This window comes from Archocentrus centrarchus, chromosome 5 (genome assembly GCF_007364275.1).
Source record: "Archocentrus centrarchus isolate MPI-CPG fArcCen1 chromosome 5, fArcCen1, whole genome shotgun sequence".
Classification (NCBI taxonomy): domain Eukaryota; kingdom Metazoa; phylum Chordata; class Actinopteri; order Cichliformes; family Cichlidae; genus Archocentrus; species Archocentrus centrarchus.
In genome coordinates, this window is record NC_044350.1 from 4251901 (window position 1) to 4261176 (window position 9276).

The following is a 9276-nucleotide window of genomic DNA, read 5'->3' on the forward strand; positions in this document are numbered from 1 at the left end:
TGGAGCACCAGCGTGAGTTCACATACAAACAGACACCGCCGCCATGTTGTTTCCCTGACAACTTACCGTCTCTGTCAAGTCTCACGGTGGGAGCAAACCCATCCAAATGCAGAATCCTATTACAGTCAGTGTCTTTAAGCCAAGTTTTGGTAAAGGCAAGAATAGAGGCAGTTCTGTATTCATGCATGTGATAGATGTTAGCTTGCAGTTCATCTAATTTGTTGCAGAGTGAGCGCACATTGGCTAAAACAACGGAAGGGAGCGACCGTTGTTTAAAGGACTCTCACTCCGCTTTTCTTCTTACCCCTTCTGGTTGCTTTCCTTTTGTGGCAAGTGGGATCATCATTGTGGTGGGAAGTAAGTTCCTCCGAAGTAATTCCTCAGGAAGTATGTCTGTGTCAATCTTCGGAAGGTTTGTTAAGCCGAGATGCAATAGGAAGTCTCTGGAGTAGGCTATCCGGTGATCAGCGTGGCAACGTAACCCATAAGCAAGAATATTCCGTCGTAGGAAAAAGGTGTACAGCAGAAATAAAAATAACGTCCATAAAAAACTGCCAATGTCCATATTGGTTTAAAACGTTAACCGCTGAAACTTGAATTTTAAAATCAAAAATCTCAAAACATTCGCTGTGTTGTGCTCTGAACGCAAACCGGTCGACCACACGACCAGTGATATTTTGGCTCAGTTTTTGTTAAATAAATAATGAAACGTGTAAGACTTGAGAGATAACTCAACAGTTCTCTCTGTTCTGATTTGGCGCTATATAAATAAAACTGAATTCAACTGAAATATGCAATAAGCAGCATAGTAAGAATATGCCACTAAATTATTGTCTTATAGTTTTTATAGTTTTTATACTTATTTGTTTTTTTCTGTAAGCACGAAGTACCGCAGCAATTTCCTAATGCTGTGAACCTGTTCACCCATATGGCAATAAAAACCTTCTGATTCTGATTCTGATTCTAAATGCAGATTGTGTAATAAGGTGTTTAGACTATGTTATTTTTGTTTATTTGGGTCTCCCAAGTCTAGACAGGCAGGGAACAAAAAATAAATAAATTAGTATTCTAACTTACGCACATCAAAACCTATTAACATTTTTCCCCAAAGTCTATTTGACCTTTTTCCAAAATACAGGGTTAGGTTAGGGTTACAGATACCACCCATGATGGCTTACATCCCAGAGGGTTAAATCTGTATGATGAATACACCGAGTGCACAGCACGGGAGTTTTTAATGACCAACCTTTTCATGAGGTTAATATAAAACCTCTAAAACAAGATCTGGAGTATTGCCATTTTCTTATAGACAAAATATAACAGAGGTACCACATAAATGAGTAGCCTTTATGCAGAGTACAACATTACTAATGGAGCAGAATGGAGGAATGGATGCACATCAGCCATCATTAGATGTTATTCTCCTATCATTTGTGTCCAGGCTGATCACCTCTAACCAAGATCTCATCCTCAGGGTACAATAGTGGACTCATAAGGATGATGAGTTGGCAGGATGTACTGGCGTCCAGAAGAATCGATCAGGTTAACTGTGCCTCACGCTGCACTGGGATGAAGATGGAACGTGTTACCAAGTGGACAGGTGAGATGCTAAATGGTAAATTAACCACAAAGGCAGATTTATGTTTGTTTAACTAGCCGGAGGTAATTAACACGATGGGTGATTCACACAAGTCAGGGTCCTTCGGGCTTTATCGTTTTAGACACAAAAACAAGTTTGTGATTTAATTTCTGATCACTGCCTCTGATATAAACTGTGTTTGCTGTGGGAAGCAAACACAACTTCAAACGTAAGACACATCCTCTCCCACCTGAGGCATAAAACCGCAATCATTATCAGGCGCTGCTCTATGACAAGGACACTGTTTGAGTTCAACCCCGTCACGGACAACATGGAGCCTGTCTGATTATGATTAGGAAAGTAATCAGAGGTAATTGCAGTTCTGTCAAACTATTCATGCTGCACATCTCTCTTGGTCATGACTTGCAGGCAGAAAATTAATCTGAAAACCAAAACCATTTGTCTTCGTGACCATGCCGAGATTTAAATTTGGTACGCTTTAACATTCAGATAAGGTTATCATGACGGAATCATGCCAGAAATTTGTATCTTATATCATTTCTCCCATTAAAAGGATCAGAATCAGTTATAAGTTACTTGTAAAAAGAAAACCCTACTGATTTTGCTAGTATTGCTTTGTTAAATCAGTATTAACAACAGCATAAATACTTTCCCACATTAGCAAATGTTTGGGGTGGTTTTAAGTCATTCACACACACTGAAATTAAAGATGTTTTCTGGGGAGTGATGCATTCAGCCACCTGTAAGAGTTACCACAGATGTTTTCACTGCACATTTATATGGATAGGCCCTTGAGATGCATTTTTATCTTCAGTAGGTGGAAAATGTGTACAGCTGGATTGAATTCAGTTCATGTTACAGCTGATGAAAATAAAGACATAAGAAGTAGGGGTGAGACTTTTTTCTATCTTGATCATTTCACATGAAAAAACAACAATAATAAAAATGTGAAACTGTCAGCCCATTGTCCAGTAACTTTAAGTGCTTTTGCCAAAAACTGTACACTTCATGTTCTCACACTTCATATGTGGCTTGTTATGTTGTCGGGGAATAAAGGCTATACGGTTGTAAAGTGTGTGAAGTTGTTTGTATGAGCAGGTTTCAGTGATGTCCTCAGACAAAGTTTGCAACAGTTTTCATTCGCGTCACACTCTGCAGCTCATTTAATCGTGTTACATACAACAAACTAAGTCTGAGCAGAAAACATCATATGACATGAACACAGTGCCACAAAGACTGGTCAAAACAATGTTTTTTGTGTGTTTAAGGTAAAAAGCTTTTAGTTTGATGGTGAAACCCAAATTATTTGATCACTTCTGACATAGTGTTGGATTTAGGCTCAATGTAATCCTGCTCCTAGTGTTTATCTTCTATAGATTACATATTTGTGTGTATGAGCTGTGGCATCATACTAATCTGTAGCCTATGCAATGATCCCTCAGTGCTATGGAGTGTTTTAGCATCTTGTGATTTACTGTTTATGGCTTTACACTCCCAAAAGAGGGAATATTGAAACTTTATTTGCTGGGTGCCCAATACATGACCGCTATAACTGTAAGTCCGCATTCCCTTCAATTAACCACACCTGCCTAAAGTTGTGTAAATTCCGCTCTTGCTGTGAAAACAGCATTAACCCACGGGGACATGGGTGCAGTACCTGTAAGGGCATCCTTTGGTGTCTAGCTCTGTGACATTGACAGCTAAGGGGAGGCTGCTGCTGTCACAGGGTGGATTTGCCATTGAACTGTATCAGTAAGTATCCGTAGGTGTTGCTTTTCATTTCAAGTCAACCCCTGATGTGTCCACGGTATGAGATGAGAGTATAAGACTGTGCATGACAGAAAGTACTTAAAGGCATGGAGTGCTCAGTTGGTGTAAAAAAGCACTATAGTACCAATCCATTTACCATGTTAGCATCCCGACGCATTGTATTAATTATTAGGAGTGACCAATTCCTGATGAATTCACACATGACTTGCATTTTAACCCTGTGGGGTCACAAGTGACAGACTCTAATCATAACCTCATGTTTTGAAGACAAAAAACTTTTTTGGAAAAACATCTTAATAGATTTTGTCCATTAGGATGATTCCCTGACTGCCAAGACTTGCCAAGATATGGTTAGAGTTAGGGTCATTACTGATAACAACATAGTGTCATGGTCCTGGGCCGGTGGCCCAGTGTTTTGTGTTTCTTTTGTATAGCTCTGTTTTGTTTTTCTTGGGTTGTGCCTTTTAGTGTTTCTTATAGATCATTTTCTCAGTTTGTTGTTTGGATGTTCTGTTTAGTTTCCCTTCCTGTTGTTTCTTTGTGAATGTCTGATCCCCTTTGTTTTCTGTGTTAGGTCTGTGTGTGTTTTGTTCACTTTTTTATGTTGGTAGTCTCGTGCTCCTTGCATTTTGTGTTGTGTTTTACTTGCTGTGTTATTAGTCTCATTCATTTCACCTGTTGTGCCCAGTTGTTTCCACTCACCCCTCGTTCCCTGTGTGTATTTAAGTCTCAGTGTTGTTTAGCTCTGTGTTCGAGTCCTCGTCATTTTAATGTCTAAGTTGACATCCCTGCTGTGTGTTTAGTGTTTTCGGGTTTTCTTTGTGTAGCTGGCTTCTGACCAGCCTGTTTAAGTTAAAGCGTTGTTAATAAAATTTAAAGTATCAATCCTGCTCTCGCCTGAGTCCTGCTCTGAGGTCCTCCCTGCCTTGTCTGCATCAGCCATGACACATAGAGCTCAGAGGGTCTAAGAAGCCCTCTGGCTTACCTTTCAACCAGTACAAACCTGGATAGGCATCATCCCCACACCGCCCTACACAGGTTAGGAAGCTAGAGAAAATGCATGGATGGGCTTGATTTGAGCTGGGAGGATTAAACTAATGTACATTATTGCAATCATATTAATGTTTTTACAGGTAGCAGGATTATTTGAGCTTTTTCTGTAAACACCTTTTATACAGCTGAAAAAAAAAAAAACCCATATACTTATTTACTGGATATAAAACTGTTAACTTACTAGATGATGAGATGAAGATAAATTTGAAAAAGCGTGACCACACAACATTTCTATGTGAGTCTTATCAGGAGGAGAGGAACCTCCAGATACAGTTTAAATTACTTTTCACCTCTGTTAGGGCAATATCTCACAGCATACAGATGGTCACTTTGTCTGGATGTTTTCATCACATTTTATTTTCCTCAAAAAGTGTGTTTGCTGTCACAGGCTGAACGTCTTTTTATAGAAACTTGAGAGGTTTGCTTCCAGTCTGTTCCACTTACAGAACCCATAACACCCACTGCTAGATGTTTATATGGGTGAATCCTCCCAGTCAAACACGACCACAGTCCACAGCTACAGCAGCAGCTCTGGGATTCTGTGTTGTGCAGGTAAATACTAATGTGAGCATGCAAGCATGTGTTAACAAGCCGGTGTTCTAGTATTTTTACCTTACCACATTCATCATCTTGATTTAGTTTAATGTGTTTGCATGCTAATATTTGCTAAGTAGCATTGTTACAAAGTGGGCCAAATCTGCCCCAATATAAGAAATTGGTTCTAATGATGACCAACAGAAAACCACCACTCACACTGGAAATAAGGTTCACAAGAAGTTATTCTCTTCCAAGTGTACTGGCCTGAAAGCACCACCGCCAGGGTTATCTGCCTTAATAAGCCTCGTGTTAGTCAGGAGTGGAACAGTGGACTTTTCCCCCTGAGACTTCCTTAGCACACATGTTCTTGCTGGCAATTCCTAGTCCAGTCCTTCATTAAAAAAAAAAACACTCTGCATACACCTCAAATAAGAATGGATCTTCCTTCCAATAAAAGTAGATTGCTTTAAAAACCCAGAACCAGCCAGACCAAAGATTATTTTCCTTTAAAAGTGTGTTTTCCTCCAACTGAGGTCTTTAATCCAGATCTGCTTCAACCAGCTGCTCCTGTGCTCTACAGCCCCCTTACTTACGGTCCTTTCTCTCCCCTTTATAGGGGACCAGTCAACTACTTCCAGTACTCAACTCCAAATACATGGCAGCTGGACTAGAGTGGAACCTCCATTCACACATGGGTGTGGCCTACATCACACACACAAAAAAAACAAACAAACAACAAGAGCATGCAAAACTTAAAACAGGAAATAACCCAATGCTTGGCAGGAGATCCTCTCAGTTATTCCACTATACCACAGTGCTAAATACAGAGTTTGTAGATTTATGTTTAAAAGCAAAAAATTGGACAGACTCATATTTCAACCTGATGATGGCACCAGAGGAAAAGACTACAGAGGTTACCACAGTTTATACTGAGCTGGCGTGATTGTCTGTTGGGCCTTACAGTATCAGTGTAATGCCAAACACTAATAAAGACACTAAGATATTTAAATCAGGGTCGAAGTGGCAGAACATTAACTGACAAACCAACTTCACCTTTCTGTCCATCCTTTTTCTTAACCCCTCATTCAGACAGGGCTGCTATGGGGCATATCCCAGCTGACGTCAGGCAAGAAGCAGGGGACTTCCTGGACAGGTCTCTAGTCCATCACAGGACCAACACAGAGAGAGAAAGACCTACACATCACTGACTGGCAGGTTTGAACAAACAACCTTGTTTCTGTGAGGCAATATCCATTTCCCCTCCATGAAACCCCTACTTTGCCTTTCCTACATATTAAAAAGTGTCATTGTTTTCAAAAAATGGACTCAAGGGCATGACATGGAAAACAGATATAAAAGAGCATCTTCTTCAAATAACAAGGAAATAACAATGCAAGCAGGCAAATAAGAACAAAAGAATGTGCTAAGGCAAAATCTCAAAACAAAGGCAAGTTCAAAAACAGGTTAAGGAACAAAAGGGGGCTGGCGAAGAACGGAGTACTGGAAAGAAAACATAACTGGCCAAGAGCATGTGGAAACAGACCAGTGCATGCTGTATATTTGAGACCTAATGAGAAATGGGGAAAAGGAGAGCAGGTAAAGAGAGAAGAAATGAACACGCTATAAGAAAGGACATATTGCTCTCCTATGGCAGGAACTGCATGTTATGGAGCTGGAGGGATAGTCTGATTTTGTCTGAGAGATGTTTTTAACCCTGGTGACTGACTTTCATTTGCCACAGATAACATGTCAGAGTAAAGATCAGAACAATCTGGTAAACTGCATCCCAGTCCAAATTTGCCATTACTATAGGAAAGCATTTACCCTGGTAAATAGGAGAAGATATTTTATAAACACTAGCTTTATCAGCACTCACCACAGCTGGTGTGCAGCAAAGTGGGAATCTACTTAAGTTTCAAAGAAATTTGGTACCCAAGCAATGCATATTTCATTATGTCAAATGAAGCAGATGGCGGAGGTGCTAGAAGATTTTCCTCTTTTTGGAACTCGAGCTCCATCTGAAGCAGTCTTGCAGCTTGATCAACTTTCTGATCTTCAGCTGGAACTGGAACCTGTTGGTTTTAAGCCCTTTTCTCTCCTTCCCTTTTGAAGAAGAGTAACTTTAAGTTTCAGTGGTGACTGGAGGTAGTCGGGGATTATATTAATGTTAAACTGGTGATAATGGATTCATGTAGTGACCATCAAATTACTGATGATTTAGGTTTGTACCAAATTAGCAGAACAACGAACATTTCCCAAATTAAATGAAAGCAAAACTTCCATCATAATGATCAGCTGAATGATATCTGGTTCATAACGCTTTATTTATGGCACCATTAAATCTAAGATGTATCTATCTCCTATACCCACTGCTGTAATCTGAAGTTTACCTTCCCAGGAATGTAGCTACCTGTCAACACGTGTGATGGGCACTGAACCTCGTTTGTTCTGAAGTCTTCTCTGCTTCCTTCATTTGGGGAAAAGTAACTATTGTTCAACATGAGCAGCTCAGTTTTCCTTATGATAGAGATTTTCACAAAGTTAGCTAGCTAGCTGAAAAGCTACCAAAGGCAGACTCAAATGTAAACGCTGTCTCCAGGTGTACAACAGGAAGAGGGACGCACCTGGAAGTGTCAGGCCTGTGATGTGCCCCTCTGTCTGGTGGACAGAAACTGTTTGTTTTTTGTTTTTTTTTTAGAGTGGCACAAATTATTTGTGTGGTGTATTGTGACACCTGATTGTTTTGTAAATAGCTGTACAAAAATGCCTGAGGCATTGCCTGCATTTTTATGTAAATATGTAAGTTCTATATAAATTTGTTTACAAAATACTAAGAAATACAAATATAAATTATAACTTATATTTGTATTTAAAAAAATTTAAATAGTTCATTAAAAATGTTGGTCTATTTGGACTTGAAATATAAAGGTTAACTTAAACCTAGTGAAAAAGGGCCAATTATACTCTAGACTCCAAATAGGGGAAAATAAAATAAAATAAAATAAAATAAAAAATTTACATCTCCCTCAAAATCCATCAGATTCATCTGATATTCAGTACACAGTTGTGGAGGGTGAGGACCTAGTGCCAAACCGAACGTTGTGTGGATCTGATCCAGATTCTGGATAAAATAAGGTAAATTGGTAGTAGCAACACTTTCTGGATGCAACTAAAAAGCTAAAATACATTAAATTTGGTTTCCAACTTAATGCTGCTCAGTTTGTAAGTAACAGATGGGAGAGACTGAATGAGTGTGGCCTCAAGTTAGTCGATGTTAGAATATCCTCATGTCTGGCCAATCCATTTTGTCTTTGTAGCCAAAACCAGCGAAGAGCATGCACAGTTTTAATTTTTCACACCGTTCAAATTTTCAGATGAGTTTATCTGCGAAAAAGGTTTTAGAACATTTGAAAAGTTCACTAAGAAATGCAGTTACATTCATTCAGTGAAATGTTTCAGTCCTTAGCCTGAAATTTATTTTTCTTTCTGCTAGATGAATATTTTTCATGAGCCTCCTGAAAAACAGCAGGGCCTTTGATTAAACACTGTAACACAGCAGACACGGCACAATAGCTCAGAGAGAACAATGGAAAAAAAAGAAAGAAAAACAAGTTTGAAACACTGATTTGCATCCAATCACGTTGGACTGAATCACTGCTTGTAGATGTAACAGTAAGGATAAGTAGGGCTACAATCTGCAGAAATGTCTGAAGATGAAATAAAGGGGAGGAGGCGTGTTTGTTTGTTTGTTTGTGTGTGGGCGCAGTTGTTTAAAGTCTCCCGGTTGAGCTGTGACGTACTGGCTGGGTAGAGCTGGCCTTGTGGCAGCAGCCTGCCAGTATGCCTTGGTGGTGTGAAACAGCAATGCAACAAAAAGCCCCTCAGTGGATGATAAACAGTCTGGTTAGTAAGCACTGTGCAATTCAACAGTGAAATCAGTCAACATACTGTGTGGAAATGTTTTCTGTGGATCGTATCTTTTGCTGGGGAGAACAATAAAACATTTCTGATATTATCTGATTGCTGCTGACCATTGAATGAAAAAAGTGAACAGAAGCATATTAACCTTCACTAGAGTAAGCCGTATTGATGTTCACATCAGAATAGTTCTATATAAACTAAACCTGCCACTGAGTATTGAGTAATTGAGTTTATTCATTCTTACCTGTTTTTCTTCTCCAGCAGGGAAAAGTTTGTGGAGGCTGTTAACAGCATCGTTCTACCAACATCTCCAAATGTTGGCCACATTGGTCGAGACAGAAACCAATTTCCCTTGACTTTCTCTCTTTAGTACCACCAACAAGTTCACACGTTCA